Consider the following 16,646-nt stretch of genomic DNA (forward strand, 5'->3'; position numbering starts at 1 on the left):
TATTATATAATTTTAACACTATTTTAGTATTAAAAATCTTGCGTGGACCGGGAGTCGAACCCGGAACCAGTGCTTGGAAGGCACCAATGCTAACCGTTACACCATCGACGCGTAAAAAACAGTTATTTAATGAAGCTCTTTAATATGACATAGGATCAATAAAGATAATTCATGGCCTTATAAACAAATCAACTTACGCAAATTTGGAATTTCCATTTTAGCGCATTTAAAGAACGAACTTATTCGGATCCGATAATGTTCAAAGTTTTGTTGGAAATTGCTACCATTTTAGAGTATAAATTAATATCATTTTTAAAGTTTTTTTTATGTACGATACTGTCAGGAAACGACAACGGTATACTTCTTTGACCTGCCTCAAAAATATAACATTGCATTTATTGTGTTTCATTATGATCATAAAATAGTAGTTTAAATTCACAATTTATGAAGTAAAGAATTATAGATAAATATTGTAAAATATTCTGCCGCTTATGCGTTTACCTATTTTGTTAACTACTGATCTCGCACCAAATTCTGTATATCACAGATTTATTTACAAGATGATTACCAACACAATCGAGCAACCAAACACAACCATTTTTCAGGCTGTTCACTATGTACCTCCTTAAACAACTCATTTCTTACAGTTTAACTTACAAGTCACGTAATACAGCCCACAGCGGATAAAGTGGGCCCAAGTGACTAATGGGAGGGGACAAGTGACTTAGGACAGATAACACGTTACAATAAACATGAAAATGGCAGATTTGTTATGGTATTCCATTGATAAATGTTTGCTACGTTTAATTTATTGTTTGGTATTGGCTAATTACTTTACCACTAATACATAATTTGGATTCAGACTTGACCTATGTTGGTAAGAAGAATATTAGAAATAAATACTTATTTTATTAAATTAGTTAACTAGTACATACCTGTTACATAAAAGTTTTTTTAAATAATCGGACGAGGGAACTTATTTTTACCCTTTAACTTAGTTACTTTGGAAAGGTAAGTTACAGTCAAATTTGCAATTCGTAAAGCTGGTAATTCACTTATAATTAAATACTGGTTTCTTTATGACGGTTAAGTTTAAAATAAAAAGTAAAATTTTGTTTGAATAAATTTAGTTACGTGTTATATCCGTGAACTTCTGAATAAACCTATTTTTATTTTTAACCTGACGTTATGCCAACAATAGTGAAATTAAAAAGTTGTTTATTTAATTCAAAAATCGTGTTTTAATCATATAAAAATATTGTCAGAAGTGGGATTCGAACCCACGCCTCCATTCGGAGACCAGAACACCCATCGCCGCACAACGGCGAAGATTTTAACTTGAGTCTGGCGCCTTAGACCACTCGGCCATCCTGACACATTTTGCATTACGAAACTCATTAAATTAAAGATATCGTGTGGCGAAATTTCTGATTATAATTGGTATTATGGGTTAGTTGATACAAAACCTTAACTTACTTCCTCTTTAAAAAAACGCTAAGCTTACATTATGTAAAAAATTTTTTTTAACTAACATTTGCACATCACAAAGGAAACATAATTTTTCTAGAATATATAGATATACCATAAAAACAAAGCTAAAGCACCATTATAAAAATATTTGCAAATATATTTCATTTAAAATTTACAAAAAGTATTGCATTAAATGGGTATTTCCGTTCAACCAGGTGCTGCATTACGAAACTCAATAAACTAAAAATATCGTGTTGTGAAATTTTTAATTATAATTGCTATTATGGGATAGTTGATACAAAACTTTGACTTACTTTTTTCAAAAATAAACGCTTAATTTACATTATGTCCCTTTCTGCTTATTAACGTACTAAATTAATATCAAAGTAAAATGTAATAAGGAAAATTAAAATTTTTATTGTTTATATATTTTCGCTTATTCTCGTTTACTCTTTTATAGGTTAAAAGCTAAACAACTTATAAAAAATATAAATTTTATTTTTTTGCACTTTAAATGACCTAACTTATTCGTAATAAATAAAGCTCAAACTTTTGTTAGAGAGTCCCAAATTAAGTTAACTTATTCCCATTTTTGCAACCAATTTTATGTATTATGTTGGCTTATCTGGACATTGTTAATTATATAATTTATTATATTTTAACTATTTTCATTTTAAAGCACAAAATTTTAATCTATAAGAAAATGTTTCCTTTAATTTTTTTTAATGTTTAATAACACATATTAAATTATTTTTTAATTGTTCACGTTTATTTAACGAATTTTAAAAAACAGAGTCGGGTAAAATTACCAGTCGGATAATGTGGGGTTATATACATTAAATTTTAGCTTTATTGCTACATAAATTAAAAAAATTATTTAATATCAAACTATGTATATTTTATTATATAATTTTAACACTATTTTAGTATTAAAAATCTTGCGTCGACCGGGAGTCGAACCCGGAACCATTGCTTGGAAGGCACCAATGCTAACCGTTACACCATCGACGCGAACAAAAACAGTTATTTAATGAAGCTCTTTAATATGACATAGGATCAATAAAGATAATTCATGGCCTTATAAACAAATCAACTTACGCAAATTTGGAATTTCCATTTTAGCGCATTTAAAGAACGAACTTATTCGGATCCGATAATGTTCAAAGTTTTGTTGGAAATTGCTACCATTTTAGAGTATAAATTAATATCATTTTTAAAGTTTTTTTTATGTACGATACTGTCAGGAAACGACAACGGTATACTTCTTTGACCTGCCTCAAAAATATAACATTGCATTTATTGTGTTTCATTATGATCATAAAATAGTAGTTTAAATTCACAATTTATGAAGTAAAGAATTATAGATAAATATTGTAAAATATTCTGCCGCTTATGCGTTTACCTATTTTGTTAACTACTGATCTCGCACCAAATTCTGTATATCACAGATTTATTTACAAGATGATTATCAACACAATCGAGCAACCAAACACAACCATTTTTCAGGCTGTTCACTATGTACCTCCTTAAACAACTCATTTCTTACAGTTTAACTTACAAGTCACGTAATACAGCCCACAGCGGATAAAGTGGGCCCAAGTGACTAATGGGAGGGGGCAAGTGACTTAGGACAGATAACACGTTACAATAAACATGAAAATGGCAGATTTGTTATGGTATTCCATAGATAAATGTTTGCTACGTTAAATTTATTGTTTGGTATTGGCTAATTACTTTACCACTAATACATAATTTGGATTCAGACTTGACCTATGTTGGTAAGAAGAATATTAGCAATAAATACTTATTTTATTAAATTAGTTAACTAGTACATACCTGTTACATAAAAGTTTTTTTTAGTTTATAAGGCCATGAATTATCTTTATTGATCCTATGTCATATTAAAAAGCTTCATTAAATAACTGTTATTGTACGCGTCGATGGTGTAACGGTTAGCATTGGTGCCTTCCAAGCACTAGTTCCGGGTTCGACTCCCGATCGACGCAAGATTTTTAATACTAAAATAGTGTTAAAATTATATAATAAAATATACATAGTTTAATATTAAATAATTTTTTTAACTTATGTAGCAATAAAGCTAAAATTTAATGTATATAACCCCACATTATCCGACTGGTAATTTTACCCGACTCTGTTTTTCAAAATTCGTTAAATAAACGTGAACAATTAAAGAATAATTTAATATGTGTTATTAAACATTTAAAAAAATTAAAGACAACATCTTCTTATAGAATAAAATTTTGTGTTTTAAAATGAAAATAATTAAAATATAATAAATTATATAATTAACAATGTCCAGATAAGCCAACATAATACATAAAATTGGTTGCAAAAATGGGAATAAGTTAACTTAATTTGGGACTCTCTAACAAAAGTTTGAGCTTTATTTATTACAAATAAATTAAGTCATTTAAAGTGCAAAAAAATAAAATTTATATTTTTTATAAGTTGTTTAGCTTTTAACCTATAAAAGAGTAAACGAGAATAAGCGAAAATATATGAACAATAAAAATTTTGATTTTCCTTATTACATTTTACTTTGATATTAATTTAGTACGTTAATAAGCAGAAAGGGCGTTATGGCTTAGTGGTAAAGCGCCTGTCTTGTAAACAGGAGATCCTGGGTTCGATCCCCAGTAACGTCTATTCATGTTTTTAAACTATTGTTGTGAAATTTATTAATTTCTAAAAAGTATTCTACCTTTTCTGATTTAAAATTAAATAAAATTTGCGGTTTATATTTGCAAATCTTTTTAATGAAACTTTAAATTTGTTTTCTCGGTAAATCTATATATTCTAAAAAAATTATTTTCCCTTTGTGATGTGCATATGTTGGTTAGTAAAAATGAATTTTGACATAATGTAAATTAAGCGTTTATTTTTGAAAAAAGTAAGTCAACGTTTTGTATCAACTATCCCATAATAGCAATTATAATTAGAAATTTCACAACACGATATTTTTAGTTTATTGAGTTTCGTAATGCAGCACCTGGTTGAACGGAAATACCCATTTAATGCAATATTTTTTGTAAATTTTAAATGAAATATATTTGAAAATATTTTTATAATGGTGCTTTAACTTTGTTTTTATGGTATATCTATATATTCTAGAAAAATTATGTTTTCTTTGTGATGTGCAAATGTTAGTTAAAAAAAAAATTTTACATAATGTAAGCTTAGCGTTTTTTTAAAGAGGAAGTAAGTTAAGGTTTTGTATCAACTAACCCATAATACCAATTATAATCAGAAACTTCGCCACACGATATCTTTAATTTAATGAGTTTCCTAATGCAAAATGTGTCAGGATGGCCGAGTGGTCTAAGGCGCCAGACTCAAGATAAAATCTTCGCCGTTGTGCGGCGATGGGTGTTCTGGTCTCCGAATGGAGACGTGGGTTCGAATCCCACTTCTGACAATATTTTTATATGATTAAAACACGATTTTTGAATTAAATAAACAACTTTTTAATTTCACTAGTGTTGGCATAACGCCAGATTAAAAATAAAGATAGGTTTATTCAGAAGTTCACAGATATAACACGTAACTAAATTTATTCGAAAAAAAATTTAACTTTTTATTTTAAACTTAACCGTCATAAAGAAACCAGTATTTAATTATAAGTGAATTACCAGCTTTACGAATTGCAAATTTGACTGTAACTTACCATTCCAAAGTAACCAAGTTAAAGGGTAAAAATAAGTTCCCTCGTCCGATTATTTAAAAAAACTTTTATGTAACAGGTATGTACTAGTTAACTAATTTAATAAAATAAGTATTTATTTCTAATATTCTTCTTACCAATATAGGTCAAGTCTGAATCCAAATTATGTATTAGTGGTAAAGTAATTAGCCAATAGCAAACAATAAATGTAACGTAACAAACATTTATCAATGAAATACCATAACAAATCTGCCATTTTCATGTTTATTGTAATGTGTTATCTGTCCTAAGTCACTTGCCCCCTCCCATTAGTCACTTGGCCCCACTTTGTCCGCTGTGGGCTGTATTACGTGATTTGTAAGTTAAACTGTAAGAAATGAGTTGTTTAAGGAGGCACATAGTGAACAGCCTGAAAAATGGTTGTGTTTGGTTGCTCGATTGTGTTGGTAATCATCTTGTAAATAAATCTGTGATATACAGAATTTGGTGCGAGATCAGTAGTTAACAAAATAGGTAAACGCATAAGCGGCAGAATATTTTACAATATTTATCTATAATTCTTTACTTCATAAATTGTGAATTTAAACAACTATTTTATGATCATAATGAAACACAATAAATGCAATGTTATATTTTTGAGGCAGGTCAAAGAAGTATACCGTTGTCCTTTTCTGACAATATCGTACATAAAAAAAAACTTTAAAAATGATATTAATTTATACTCTAAAATGGTAGCAATTTCCAACAAAACTTTGAACATTATCGGATCCAAATAAGTTCGTTCTTTAAATGCGCTAAAATGGAAATTCCAAATTTGCGTAAGTTGATTTGTTTATAAGGCCATGAATTATCTTTATTGATCCTATGTCATATTAAAGAGCTTCATTAAATAACTGTTTTTGTACGCGTCGATGGTGTAACGGTTAGCATTGGTGCCTTCCAAGCACTTGTTCTGGGTTCGACTCCCGTTCGACGCAAGATTTTTAATATTAAAATAGTGTTAAAATTATATAATAAAATATACATAGTTTGATATTAAATAATTTTTTTAACTTATGTAGCAATAAAGCTAAAATTTAATGTATATAACCCCACATTATCCGACTGGTAATTTTACCCGACTCTGTTTTTCAAAATTCGTTAAATAAACGTGAACAATTAAAAAATAATTTAATATGTGTTATTAAACATTAAAAAAAATTAAAGACAACATTTTCTTATAGAATAAAATTTTGTGTTTTAAAATGAAAATAGTTAAAATATAATAAATTATATAATTAATAATGTCCAGATAAGCCAACATAATACATAAAATTGGTTGCAAAAATGGGAATAAGTTAACTTAATTTGGGACTCTCTAACAAAAGTTTGAGCTTTATTTATTACGAATAATTTAAGTCATTTAAAGTGCAAAAAAATAAAATTTATATTTTTTATAAGTTGTTTAGCTTTTAACCTATAAAAGAGTAAACGAGAATAAGCGAAAATATATAAACAATAAAAATTTTGATTTTCCTTATTACATTTTACTTTGATATTAATTTAGTACGTTAATAAGCAGAAAGGGCGTTATGGCTTAGTGGTAAAGCGCCTGTCTTGTAAACAGGAGATCCTGGGTTCGATCCCCAGTAACGCCTATTTATTTTTTTAAACTATTGTTGTGAAATTTATTAATTTCTAAAAAGTATTCTACCTTTTCTGATTTAAAAATAAATAAAATTTGCGGTTTATATTTGCAAATCTTTTTAATGAAACTTTAAATTTGTTTTCTCGGTAAATCTATATATTCTAAAAAAATTATTTTCCCTTTGTGATGTGCATATGTTGGTTAGTAAAAATGAATTTTGACATAATGTAAATTAAGCGTTTATTTTTGAAAAAAGTAAGTCAAAGTTTTGTATCAACTATCCCATAATAGCAATTATAATTAGAAATTTCACAACACGATATTTTTAGTTTATTGAGTTTCGTAATGCAGCACCTGGTTGAACGGAAATACCCATTTAATGCAATATTTTTTGTAAATTTTAAATGAAATATATTTGAAAATATTTTATAATGGTGCTTTAACTTTGTTTTTATGGTATATCTATATATTCTAGAAAAATTATGTTTTCTTTGTGATGTGCAAATGTTAGTTAAAAAATAAATTTTTACATAATGTAAGCTTAGCGTTTTTTTAAAGAGGAAGTAAGTTAAGGTTTTGTATCAATTAACCCATAATACCAATTATAATTAGATATTTCGCCACACGATATCTTTAATTTAATGAGTTTCGTAATGCAAAATGTGTCAGGATGGCCGAGTGGTCTAAAACGCCAGCCTCTAAATAAAATCTTCGCCGTTGTGCGGCGATGGGTGTTCTGGTCTCCGAATGGAGACGTGGGTTTGAATCCCACTTCTGACAATTTTTTTATATGATTAAAACACGATTTTTGAATTAAATAAACAACTTTTTAATTTCACTAGTGTTGGCATAACGTCAGATTAAAAATAAAGATAGGTTTATTCAGAAGTTCACAGATATAACACGTAACTAAATTTATTCGAAAAAAAATTTAACTTTTTATTTTAAACTTAACCGTCATAAAGAAACCAGTATTTAATTATAAGTGAATTACCAGCTTTACGAATTGCAAATTTGACTGTAACTTACCATTCCAAAGTAACCAAGTTAAAGGGTAAAAATAAGTTCCCTCGTCCGATTATTTAAAAAAACTTTTATGTAACAGGTATGTACTAGTTAACTAATTTAATAAAATAAGTATTTATTTCTAATATTCTTCTTACCAATATAGGTCAAGTCTGAATCCAAATTATGTATTAGTGGTAAAGTAATTAGCCAATAGCAAACAATAAATGTAACGTAACAAACATTTATCAATGAAATACCATAACAAATCTGCCATTTTCATGTTTATTGTAATGTGTTATCTGTCCTAAGTCACTTGCCCCCTCCCATTAGTCACTTGGCCCCACTTTGTCCGCTGTGGGCTGTATTACGTGATTTGTAAGTTAAACTGTAAGAAATGAGTTGTTTAAGGAGGCACATAGTGAACAGCCTGAAAAATGGTTGTGTTTGGTTGCTCGATTGTGTTGGTAATCATCTTGTAAATAAATCTGTGATATACAGAATTTGGTGCGAGATCAGTAGTTAACAAAATAGGTAAACGCATAAGCGGCAGAATATTTTACAATATTTATCTATAATTCTTTACTTCATAAATTGTGAATTTAAACAACTATTTTATGATCATAATGAAACACAATAAATGCAATGTTATATTTTTGAGGCAGGTCAAAGAAGTATACCGTTGTCCTTTTCTGACAATATCGTACATAAAAAAAAACTTTAAAAATGATATTAATTTATACTCTAAAATGGTAGCAATTTCCAACAAAACTTTGAACATTATCGGATCCAAATAAGTTCGTTCTTTAAATGCGCTAAAATGGAAATTCCAAATTTGCGTAAGTTGATTTGTTTATAAGGCCATGAATTATCTTTATTGATCCTATGTCATATTAAAGAGCTTCATTAAATAACTGTTTTTGTACGCGTCGATGGTGTAACGGTTAGCATTGGTGCCTTCCAAGCACTTGTTCTGGGTTCGACTCCCGGTCGACGCAAGATTTTTAATACTAAAATAGTGTTAAAATTATATAATAAAATATACATAGTTTGATATTAAATAATTTTTTTAACTTATGTAGCAATAAAGCTAAAATTTAATGTATATATCCCCACATTATCCGACTGGTAATTTTACCCGACTCTGTTTTTCAAAATTCGTTAAATAAACGTGAACAATTAAAAAATAATTTAATATGTGTTATTAAACATTAAAAAAAATTAAAGACAACATTTTCTTATAGAATAAAATTTTGTGTTTTAAAATGAAAATAGTTAAAATATAATAAATTATATAATTAATAATGTCCAGATAAGCCAACATAATACATAAAATTGGTTGCAAAAATGGGAATAAGTTAACTTAATTTGGGACTCTCTAACAAAAGTTTGAGCTTTATTTATTACGAATAATTTAAGTCATTTAAAGTGCAAAAAAATAAAATTTATATTTTTTATAAGTTGTTTAGCTTTTAACCTATAAAAGAGTAAACGAGAATAAGCGAAAATATATAAACAATAAAAATTTTGATTTTCCTTATTACATTTTACTTTGATATTAATTTAGTACGTTAATAAGCAGAAAGGGCGTTATGGCTTAGTGGTAAAGCGCCTGTCTTGTAAACAGGAGATCCTGGGTTCGATCCCCAGTAACGCCTATTCATTTTTTTAAACTATTGTTGTGAAATTTATTAATTTCTAAAAAGTATTCTACCTTTTCTGATTTAAAAATAAATAAAATTTGCGGTTTATATTTGCAAATCTTTTTAATGAAACTTTAAATTTGTTTTCTCGGTAAATCTATATATTCTAAAAAAATTATTTTCCCTTTGTGATGTGCATATGTTGGTTAGTAAAAATGAATTTTGACATAATGTAAATTAAGCGTTTATTTTTGAAAAAAGTAAGTCAAAGTTTTGTATCAACTATCCCATAATAGCAATTATAATTAGAAATTTCACAACACGATATTTTTAGTTTATTGAGTTTCGTAATGCAGCACCTGGTTGAACGGAAATACCCATTTAATGCAATATTTTTTGTAAATTTTAAATGAAATATATTTGAAAATATTTTATAATGGTGCTTTAACTTTGTTTTTATGGTATATCTATATATTCTAGAAAAATTATGTTTTCTTTGTGATGTGCAAATGTTAGTTAAAAAATAAATTTTTACATAATGTAAGCTTAGCGTTTTTTTAAAGAGGAAGTAAGTTAAGGTTTTGTATCAATTAACCCATAATACCAATTATAATTAGATATTTCGCCACACGATATCTTTAATTTAATGAGTTTCGTAATGCAAAATGTGTCAGGATGGCCGAGTGGTCTAAGGCGCCAGCCTCTAAATAAAATCTTCGCCGTTGTGCGGCGATGGGTGTTCTGGTCTCCGAATGGAGACGTGGGTTCGAATCCCACTTCTGACAATTTTTTTATATGATTAAAACACGATTTTTGAATTAAATAAACAACTTTTTAATTTCACTAGTGTTGGCATAACGTCAGATTAAAAATAAAGATAGGTTTATTCAGAAGTTCACAGATATAACACGTAACTAAATTTATTCGAAAAAAAATTTAACTTTTTATTTTAAACTTAACCGTCATAAAGAAACCAGTATTTAATTATAAGTGAATTACCAGCTTTACGAATTGCAAATTTGACTGTAACTTACCATTCCAAAGTAACCAAGTTAAAGGGTAAAAATAAGTTCCCTCGTCCGATTATTTAAAAAAACTTTTATGTAACAGGTATGTACTAGTTAACTAATTTAATAAAATAAGTATTTATTTCTAATATTCTTCTTACCAATATAGGTCAAGTCTGAATCCAAATTATGTATTAGTGGTAAAGTAATTAGCCAATAGCAAACAATAAATGTAACGTAACAAACATTTATCAATGAAATACCATAACAAATCTGCCATTTTCATGTTTATTGTAATGTGTTATCTGTCCTAAGTCACTTGCCCCCTCCCATTAGTCACTTGGCCCCACTTTGTCCGCTGTGGGCTGTATTACGTGATTTGTAAGTTAAACTGTAAGAAATGAGTTGTTTAAGGAGGCACATAGTGAACAGCCTGAAAAATGGTTGTGTTTGGTTGCTCGATTGTGTTGGTAATCATCTTGTAAATAAATCTGTGATATACAGAATTTGGTGCGAGATCAGTAGTTAACAAAATAGGTAATTGCATAAGCGGCAGAATATTTTACAATATTTATCTATAATTCTTTACCTCATAAATTGTGAATTTAAACAACTATTTTATGATCATAATGAAACACAATAAATGCAATGTTATATTTTTGAGGCAGGTCAAAGAAGTATACCGTTGTCCTTTTCTGACAATATCGTACATAAAAAAAAACTTTAAAAATGATATTAATTTATACTCTAAAATGGTAGCAATTTCCAACAAAACTTTGAACATTATCGGATCCAAATAATTTCGTTCTTTAAATACGCTAAAATGAAAATTAAAAATTTGCGTAAGTTGATTAGTTTTTAAGGCCATGAATTATCTTTATTGATCCTATGTCATATTAAAGAGCTTCATTAAATAACGGTTTTTGTACGCGTCGATGGTGTAACGGTTAGCATTGGTGCCTTCCAAGCACTAGTTCCGAGTTCGACTCCCGGTTGACGAAAGATTTTTAATATTAAAATAGTGTTAAAATTATATAATAAAATATACATAGTTTGATATTAAAAATTTTTTTAACTTATGTAGCAATAAAGCTAAAATTTAATGTATATAACCCCACATTATCCGACTGGTAATTTTACCCGACTCTGTTTTTCAAAATTCGTTAAATAAACGTGAACAATTAAAAAATAATTTAATATGTGTTATTAAACATTTAAAAAAATTAAAGACAACATCTTCTTATAGAATAAAATTTTGTGCTTTAAAATGAAAATAGTTAAAATATAATAAATTATATAATAAACAATGTCCAGATAAGCCAACATAATATATAAAATTGGTTGCAAAAATGGGAATAAGTTAACTTAATTTGGGACTCTCTAACAAAAGTTTGAGCTTTATTTATTACGAATAAATTAAGTCATTTAATGTGCAAAAAAATTTTGTATTTTTTATAAGTTGTTTAGCTTTTAACCTATAAAAGAGTAAACGAGAATAAGCGAAAATATATAAACAATAAAAATTTTGATTTTCCTTATTACATTTTACTTTGATATTAATTTAGTACGTTAATAAGCATAAAGGGCGTTATGGCTTAGTGGTAAAGCGCCTGTCTTGTATCCAGGAGATCCTGGGTTCGATCCCCAGTAACGCCTATTCATGTTTTTAAACTATTGTTGTGAAATTTATTAATTTCTAAAAAGTATTCTACCTTTTCTGATTTAAAAATAAATAAAATTTGCGGTTTATATTTGCAAATCTTTTTAATGAAACTTTAAATTTGTTTTCTCGGTAAATCTATATATTCTAAAAAAATTATTTTCCCTTTGTGATGTGCATATGTTGGTTAGTAAAAATGAATTTTGACATAATGTAAATTAAGCGTTTATTTTTGAAAAAAGTAAGTCAAAGTTTTGTATCAACTATCCCATAATAGCAATTATAATTAGAAATTTCACAACACGATATTTTTAGTTTATTGAGTTTCGTAATGCAGCACCTGGTAGAACGGAAATACCCATTTAATGCAATATTTTTTGTAAATTTTAAATGAAATATATTTGAAAATATTTTTATAATGGTGCTTTAACTTTGTTTTTATGGTATATCTATATATTCTAGAAAAATTATGTTTTCTTTGTGATGTGCAAATGTTAGTTAAAAAAAAAAATTTACATAATGTAAGCTTAGCGTTTTTTTAAAGAGGAAGTAAGTTAAGGTTTTGTATCAACTAACCCATAATACCAATTATAATCAGAAACTTCGCCACACGATATCTTTAATTTAATGAGTTTCCTAATGCAAAATGTGTCAGGATGGCCGAGTGGTCTAAGGCGCCAGACTCAAGATAAAATCTTCGCCGTTGTGCGGCGATGGGTGTTCTGGTCTCCGAATGGAGGCGTGGGTTCGAATCCCACTTCTGACAATTTTTTTATATAATTAAAACACGATTTTTGAATTAAATAAACAACTTTTTAATTTCACTAGCGTTGGCATAACGTCAGGTTAAAAATAAAAATAGGTTTATTTAGAAGTTCACGGTTATAACACGTAACTAAATTTATTCAAAAAAAATTTTACTTTTTATTTTAAACTTAACCGTCATAAAGAAACCAGTATTTAATTATAAGTGAATTACCAGCTTTACAAATTGCAAATTTAACTGTAACTTACCTTTCCAAAGTAACCAAGTTAAAGGGTAAAAATAAGTTCCCTCGTCCGATTATTTAAAAAAACTTTTATGTAACAGGTATGTACTAGTTAACTAATTTAATAAAATAAGTATTTATTGCTAATATTCTTCTTACCAACATAGGTCAAGTCTGAATCCAAATTATGTATTAGTGGTAAAGTAATTAGCCAATACCAAACAATAAATTTAACGTAGCAAACATTTATCAATGGAATACCATAACAAATCTGCCATTTTCATGTTTATTGTAACGTGTTATCTGTCCTAGGTCACTTGCCCCCTCCCATTAGTCACTTGGGCCCACTTTATCCGCTGTGGGCTGTATTACGTGACTTGTAAGTTAAACTGTAAGAAATGAGTTGTTTAAGGAGGTACATAGTGAACAGCCTGAAAAATGGTTGTGTTTGGTTGCTCGATTGTGTTGATAATCATCTTGTAAATAAATCTGTGATATACAGAATTTGGTGCGAGATCAGTAGTTAACAAAATAGGTAAACGCATAAGCGGCAGAATATTTTACAATATTTATCTATAATTCTTTAGTTCATAAATTGTGAATTTAAACTACTATTTTATGATCATAATGAAACACAATAAATGCAATGTTATATTTTTGAGGCAGGTCAAAGAAGTATACCGTTGTCGTTTCCTGACAGTATCGTACATAAAAAAAACTTAAAAAATGATATTAATTTATACTCTAAAATGGTAGCAATTTCCAACAAAACTTTGAACATTATCGGATCCGAATAAGTTCGTTCTTTAAATGCGCTAAAATGGAAATTCCAAATTTGCGTAAGTTGATTTGTTTATAAGGCCATGAATTATCTTTATTGATCCTATGTCATATTAAAGAGCTTCATTAAATAACTGTTTTTGTACGCGTCGATGGTGTAACGGTTAGCATTGGTGCCTTCCAAGCACTAGTTCTGGGTTCGACTCCCGGTCGACGAAAGATTTTTAATACTAAAATAGTGTTAAAATTATATAATAAAATACACATAGTTTGATATTAAATAATTTTTTTAACTTATGTAGCAATAAAGCTAAAATTTAATGTATATAACCCCACATTATCCGACTGGTAATTTTACCCGACTCTGTTTTTCAAAATTCGTTAAATAAACGTGAACAATTAAAAAATAATTTAATATGTGTTATTAAACATTTAAAAAAATTAAAGACAACATCTTCTTATAGAATAAAATTATGTGCTTTAAAATGAAAATAATTAAAATATAATAAATTATATAATTAACAATGTCCAGATAAGCCAACATAATACATAAAATTGGTTGCAAAAATGGGAATAACTTAACTTAATTTGGGACTCTCTTACAAAAGTTTGAGCTTTATTTATTACGAATAAATTAAGTCATTTAATGTGCAAAAAAATTTTGTATTTTTTATAAGTTGTTTAGCTTTTAACCTATAACAGAGTAAACGAGAATAAGCGAAAATATATAAACAATAAAAATTTTGATTTTCCTTATTACATTTTACTTTGATATTAATTTAGTACGTTAATAAGCAGAAAGGGCGTTATGGCTTAGTGGTAAAGCGCCTGTCTTGTAAACAGGAGATCCTGGGTTCGATCCCCAGTAACGCCTATTCATTTTTTTAAACTATTGTTGTGAAATTTATTAATTTCTAAAAAGTATTCTACCTTTTCTGATTTAAAAATAAATAAAATTTGCGGTTTATATTTGCAAATCTTTTTAATGAAACTTTAAATTTGTTTTCTCGGTAAATCTATATATTCTAAAAAAATTATTTTCCCTTTGTGATGTGCATATGTTGGTTAGTAAAAATGAATTTTGACATAATGTAAATTAAGCGTTTATTTTTGAAAAAAGTAAGTCAAAGTTTTGTATCAACTATCCCATAATAGCAATTATAATTAGAAATTTCACAACACGATATTTTTAGTTTATTGAGTTTTGTAATGCAGCACCTGGTTGAACGGAAATACCCATTTAATGCAATATTTTTTGTAAATTTTAAATGAAATATATTTGAAAATATTTTTATAATGGTGCTTTAACTTTGTTTTTATGGTATATCTATATATTCTAGAAAAATTATGTTTTCTTTGTGATGTGCAAATGTTAGTTAAAAAAAAATTTTACATAATGTAAGCTTAGCGTTTTTTTAAAGAGGAAGTAAGTTAAGGTTTTGTATCAACTAACCCATAATACCAATTATAATCAGAAACTTCGCCACACGATATCTTTAATTTAATGAGTTTCCTAATGCAAAATGTGTCAGGATGGCCGAGTGGTCTAAGGCGCCAGACTCAAGATAAAATCTTCGCCGTTGTGCGGCGATGGGTGTTCTGGTCTCCGAATGGAGGCGTGGGTTCGAATCCCACTTCTGACAATTTTTTTATATGATTAAAACACGATTTTTGAATTAAATAAACAACTTTTTAATTTCACTATTGTTGGCATAACGTCAGGTTAAAAATAAAAATAGGTTTATTCAGAAGTTCACGGATATAACACGTAACTAAATTTATTCAAAAAAAATTTTACTTTTTATTTTAAACTTAACCGTCATAAAGAAACCAGTATTTAATTATAAGTGAATTACCAGCTTTACGAATTGCAAATTTGACTGTAACTTACCATTCCAAAGTAACCAAGTTAAAGGGTAAAAATAAGTTCCCTCGTCCGATTATTTAAAAAAACTTTTATGTAACAGGTATGTACTAGTTAACTAATTTAATAAAATAAGTATTTATTTCTAATATTCTTCTTCAATATAGGTCAAGTCTGAATCCAAATTATGTATTAGTGGTAAAGTAATTAGCCAATAGCAAACAATAAATGTAACGTAACAAACATTTATCAATGAAATACCATAACAAATCTGCCATTTTCATGTTTATTGTAATGTGTTATCTGTCCTAAGTCACTTGCCCCCTCCCATTAGTCACTTGGCCCCACTTTGTCCGCTGTGGGCTGTATTACGTGATTTGTAAGTTAAACTGTAAGAAATGAGTTGTTTAAGGAGGCACATAGTGAACAGCCTGAAAAATGGTTGTGTTTGGTTGCTCGATTGTGTTGGTAATCATCTTGTAAATAAATCTGTGATATACAGAATTTGGTGCGAGATCAGTAGTTAACAAAATAGGTAAACGCATAAGCGGCAGAATATTTTACAATATTTATCTATAATTCTTTACTTCATAAATTGTGAATTTAAACAACTATTTTATGATCATAATGAAACACAATAAATGCAATGTTATATTTTTGAGGCAGGTCAAAGAAGTATACCGTTGTCGTTTCCTGACAGTATCGTACATAAAAAAAACTTAAAAAATGATATTAATTTATACTCTAAAATGGTAGCAATTTCCAACAAAACTTTGAACATTATCGGATTCGAATAAGTTCGTTCTTTAAATGCGCTAAAATGGAAATTCCAAATTTGCGTAAGTTGATTTGTTTATAAGGCCATGAATTATCTTTATTGATCCTATGTCATATTAAAGAGCTTCATTAAATAACTGTT

At 28.0% G+C, this 16,646-nt stretch overlaps 11 non-coding genes across 11 annotated transcripts; 10 read left to right on the forward strand and 1 right to left on the reverse strand.

The window, feature by feature from the left end:
- Positions 1–1,259: 1,259 nt before the first annotated feature.
- On the reverse strand, positions 1,260–1,375 carry Trnal-caa (transfer RNA leucine (anticodon CAA)). Its single transcript has 2 exons — positions 1,338–1,375; positions 1,260–1,305 (listed from the first exon to the last, which is right to left on the reverse strand). It is a non-coding gene; the product is annotated as a tRNA-Leu (tRNA).
- Positions 1,376–3,404: 2,029 nt separating this feature from the next.
- On the forward strand, positions 3,405–3,476 carry Trnag-ucc (transfer RNA glycine (anticodon UCC)). Its single transcript has one exon. It is a non-coding gene; the product is annotated as a tRNA-Gly (tRNA).
- A 588-nt stretch (positions 3,477–4,064) lies between these two features.
- Positions 4,065–4,136, forward strand: Trnat-ugu (transfer RNA threonine (anticodon UGU)). The gene has a single exon. It is a non-coding gene; the product is annotated as a tRNA-Thr (tRNA).
- A 654-nt stretch (positions 4,137–4,790) lies between these two features.
- Trnal-caa (transfer RNA leucine (anticodon CAA)) lies at positions 4,791–4,906 on the forward strand. Its single transcript has 2 exons — positions 4,791–4,828; positions 4,861–4,906. It is a non-coding gene; the product is annotated as a tRNA-Leu (tRNA).
- A 1,811-nt stretch (positions 4,907–6,717) lies between these two features.
- On the forward strand, positions 6,718–6,789 carry Trnat-ugu (transfer RNA threonine (anticodon UGU)). Its single transcript has one exon. It is a non-coding gene; the product is annotated as a tRNA-Thr (tRNA).
- A 1,921-nt stretch (positions 6,790–8,710) lies between these two features.
- On the forward strand, positions 8,711–8,782 carry Trnag-ucc (transfer RNA glycine (anticodon UCC)). Its single transcript has one exon. It is a non-coding gene; the product is annotated as a tRNA-Gly (tRNA).
- A 588-nt stretch (positions 8,783–9,370) lies between these two features.
- Positions 9,371–9,442, forward strand: Trnat-ugu (transfer RNA threonine (anticodon UGU)). Its single transcript has one exon. It is a non-coding gene; the product is annotated as a tRNA-Thr (tRNA).
- Positions 9,443–12,018: 2,576 nt separating this feature from the next.
- Trnat-ugu (transfer RNA threonine (anticodon UGU)) lies at positions 12,019–12,090 on the forward strand. Its single transcript has one exon. It is a non-coding gene; the product is annotated as a tRNA-Thr (tRNA).
- Positions 12,091–12,744: 654 nt separating this feature from the next.
- On the forward strand, positions 12,745–12,860 carry Trnal-caa (transfer RNA leucine (anticodon CAA)). The gene is made up of 2 exons: positions 12,745–12,782; positions 12,815–12,860. It is a non-coding gene; the product is annotated as a tRNA-Leu (tRNA).
- Positions 12,861–14,665: 1,805 nt separating this feature from the next.
- On the forward strand, positions 14,666–14,737 carry Trnat-ugu (transfer RNA threonine (anticodon UGU)). The gene has a single exon. It is a non-coding gene; the product is annotated as a tRNA-Thr (tRNA).
- Positions 14,738–15,390: 653 nt separating this feature from the next.
- Trnal-caa (transfer RNA leucine (anticodon CAA)) lies at positions 15,391–15,506 on the forward strand. The gene is made up of 2 exons: positions 15,391–15,428; positions 15,461–15,506. It is a non-coding gene; the product is annotated as a tRNA-Leu (tRNA).
- The last annotated feature ends 1,140 nt before the right edge of the window (positions 15,507–16,646 follow it).

This window comes from Corella eumyota, chromosome 6 (genome assembly GCF_963082875.1).
Source record: "Corella eumyota chromosome 6, kaCorEumy4.1, whole genome shotgun sequence".
Taxonomy (NCBI): Eukaryota; Metazoa; Chordata; class Ascidiacea; order Phlebobranchia; family Corellidae; genus Corella; species Corella eumyota.